This window comes from Triticum dicoccoides, chromosome 7B (genome assembly GCF_002162155.2).
Source record: "Triticum dicoccoides isolate Atlit2015 ecotype Zavitan chromosome 7B, WEW_v2.0, whole genome shotgun sequence".
NCBI classification, from domain to species: domain Eukaryota; kingdom Viridiplantae; phylum Streptophyta; class Magnoliopsida; order Poales; family Poaceae; genus Triticum; species Triticum dicoccoides.
In genome coordinates this window covers 83,917,594-83,921,154 of record NC_041393.1, presented here as the reverse complement: position 1 = coordinate 83,921,154, position 3,561 = coordinate 83,917,594, and the positions used below count along the sequence as shown (strand labels likewise).

The window sequence follows — 3,561 nt, the reverse complement described above, 5'->3', positions numbered from 1 at the left end:
TGGCCCTCTCAAAAGCCAATAACCCCAAGCTTGTCTTCCTATGCGAGACTAGGCAAGCTACTGTGAAAATAGAGAAGATACGTTGGAGACTCGGTCTGAAAGGATTTCATGGTGTGAGTAGTGAAGGGAGGAGTGGGGGCTTAGCCCTTTTCTGGGATGAGTCCCTCTCGGTCACGGCGAATGATTCCTGTAATCGTTTTATTGATGTCAGTGTGGTCGATGGTGGATCGGGCACGTCTTGGAGGTGCACCTTTGTCTATGGGGAGCCTCGTGTGGAAAATCGTTATCGCATGTGGGAGCATCTCTGCCGGCTTCGAGCTCTCTCGCGCGAGCCGTGGATGGTGTGTGGTGACTTTAATGAAGCTTTGTGGCAACATGAGCACTTGTCAAGGACAGAACGTTCGGAGGCTCAAATGGTGGCCTTTAAAGATTGCTTGGAGATGTGTGAGCTCGAAGACCTAGGCTTCTTGGGGATTTCGTTCACGTATAACAATGGCCAGGATTCAGACCGTAATGTTTAGGTCCGGTTGGACCGGGCTTGTGCTGATGAAGCTTGGCGGGATGCGTTTTCGTTGGCAAAGGTGGTTCATTTGGCCACCTCATGTTCGGATCATTGCCCTCTATTGATACACTTGGAGGGTCTGCAGGACCAGCAGCGTCGCCCCACCTCCTTGCGTTATGAAATCATGTGGGAACGTGATACTGGCCTGCCTCAAGTGATTGCTGATGCATGGAACAAACACAAAACTACATGCGGCATGGGGTCGGTGGCCAGGTCCCTCCGGGAGGTTCTGAAGGATATGAAAGAATGGAGTAAGAAGCAGTTTGGCAATGTGTTGAAGGATATTGAGAGGCTCCGCACGCAACTGTCGAGTCTTCAGCTGGCTGGAGCAGACCGTACTGTAGTCCGGGATAAAATGAACCAGCTCGATGAGCTCCTCTACAGGGAGGAGATGCTATGGCTCCAGAGATCGCGGATCACTTGGCTGAAGGAAGGTGAGCGCAACACCAAATATTTGCATCGGAGAGCTATTTGGCGGGCCCGTAGGAATCTTATACAACGCCTACGGAAGCAGGATGGATCATGGTGCAGCGTGCCATCGGATATGGAGAGGATGACCCACTCCTATTTCAAGGAGATTTTCACAAAAGATCCTACCCTATCCCCGGATGACACTACTGGAAACTGAGAATTTGCCATCAACCAGCTCTTTGCCATCTGCCAGCTGATGGCAAAGAACGTCTTTGCCATCTGCTTATAAAAAATAAATGGCAACGAACTGACAGATGGCAAAAAACATGGTTGCCATCAGCCAATTGTTTGCCATCTGCTAGTGGATGGCAAATAATCTTTGCCATCTGCCAGCAGATGGCAAAGAGGTGGGTAGGGGTCCAGTGCTGTAACGGCATGTCAACCCACCTCTTTGCCATCTGCCAGCAGATGGCAAAGAATCTTTTCCGTCTGTTGGCAGATGGCAAAGAAGTGGGTGGGGCCCAATGGATAATGGCGCTGTAACGGCCCAGTAGCCCCACCGAACCAACAACACGAGCTAATCCAATCCAATCCCCAATTCCTTCCCCTGCTCGTCTCCCAACCAACGGAGCCCAACTCCGGCGCCGATCTCCTCTGCCCCAGCCACTCGGCCTCGTCGGCGCGGCGGCCTCCTCTCCCCCATCCACGCCGCCGACCTCCCTCTCCTTCTCTCCCATGGCGCCGAAACCCTAGCCACGACGACCTAGCAGCAGCAGGCAGGACGAGCCCGGCCATGGCCATGGCCTCCTCTTCCCCTCTGCCCTGCCACGGCCGCCGCTCCAGCCCCTCCTCTCCTCTCCTCTCCTCTCCTCTCCTCTTCTCTTCTCTCCCAAGGGAGGGGAGGGGAGGGGAGGGGAGGGGAGGGAAGGGAAGCCAAGGCCCCAGATCAAGCGGAGCGGCGCCCAGATCCGCCCGCAGCGGCACCGACGATCTGATCCGCGACCCTCCTCGAGGTCGGCCATGGAGCGCGGCGGCAGCCATGGACGGCGACGCCCGAAACCCTAGCTAGCCCTCAACCTCCAAGGACGCGCGCCGGCTGCTCTCGGCGGGGAGCACCTCGACGCCGGCCAAAGGTACGTACCGGACCTCATCTATTCCTCTTCTGGATTTCTTATCTGATCCGCGCAAACACATTTGTGCAGGCCATCACCATCCCCATCACCAGCATCCCGCGTGCGTGAGTCAAGGAGGAAAGAGGAGGAGGCCATCGCCATGCTCAGATCCATAGCTCCTCTTTTCTCTTCAATTTTGTCAAACTTGAATGTGATGAACAGGGTCATGATACTAGTGCTTGAGTCATGATACGCACACCCCAAACCTCATCATCTTCATGCTTGCAACTTGTAGGTAAAAACACATTTTATTCAAACTAATTCAGAATGGTCGTCGGGGGAGATCCACGGTTGATCAATCACATGGAATGGAACTAGTACACACTGGAGAGAATATATACGTCATCTCCTTGTACAAATTACTCGAATAGTAAAAATTGAACTACAGAATATATATGAACTGAAATCAACACTTGTGGTAGCAGCAGGTCTCAAGGCGCAGCTCATCTTTTTGTTGGAAAAAGTCGAGCGTGTGATATGTTACTACCTCTGTACACAGATGGCAAAGTATGTCGTTAGCCTTCTAACGGGGCTAACCCCGTTAAGAGGCTTTGCCATCTGCCAGCAGATGGCAAAGCCACAGGCTCTTTGCCATCAGCCAGCAGATGACAAAGAAGCCTTTACCGGTAGGGTTTCAGACGAACTGTTTGCCATCTGCTGGCAGATGGCAAAGCCTTTGCCATCCGCCGACCATGCCTTTGCCATCTGCCATGGCAGATGGCAAAGTGCCAGATTCCAGTAGTGTGAGGTGTTGGATTGCATTGCTCCAAAAGTTACAGAGGAAATGAACATGATGTTATGTAGGCCTTGTTCAGAAGAGGAGATTTCTAATGCTTTATTTCAAATCGGGCCTCTAAAAGCTCCGGGATGTGATGGACTACCTGCAAGGTTTTTCCAACGGAATTGGGCTCTACTCAAAACTGAAATTGTTGCTGCGGTTCGTGAGTTCTTTGCGTCTGGGGTTATGCCGGATGCTGTCAATGATACGGCTATAGTGCTAATTCCTAAGATTCCTTTCCCAAGGACCTGAAAGATTTTAGGCCAATTAGCTTGTGCAACGTTATATACAAGATCATCTCAAAATGCATGGTCAACAGATTGCGGCCTATTCTCAATGAGCTCATATCTGAAAATCAGAGCGCCTTCATCCCGGGGAGGCTGATCTCTGATAACCCTATAATTGCTTTTGAATGTATTAACCATATCCAATCAGTAAGGAACAATGCAGCTGATCTTTGTGCTTACAAACTTGATCTCTCCAAGGCCTATGACAGGGTGGATTGGGTGTTCTTGGAAAAGGCTTTGGCCAAATGGGGCGTCTCACCTGCCTAGATTGCTCGAGTTATGGCGTGTGTGTCGTCGGTGAAATACTCGGTAAAATTTAATGGGAAGCTGCTGGAGTCCTTCTCTCCGTCG

At 51.6% G+C, this 3,561-nt stretch overlaps 1 long non-coding RNA gene across 1 annotated transcript; it reads left to right on the top strand.

Moving 5' to 3' along the window:
* Positions 1-1,545: 1,545 nt before the first annotated feature.
* LOC119338145 lies at positions 1,546-2,445 on the top strand. The gene is made up of 2 exons (XR_005163806.1): positions 1,546-2,106; positions 2,176-2,445. It is a non-coding gene; the product is annotated as an uncharacterized LOC119338145 (long non-coding RNA).
* The last annotated feature ends 1,116 nt before the right edge of the window (positions 2,446-3,561 follow it).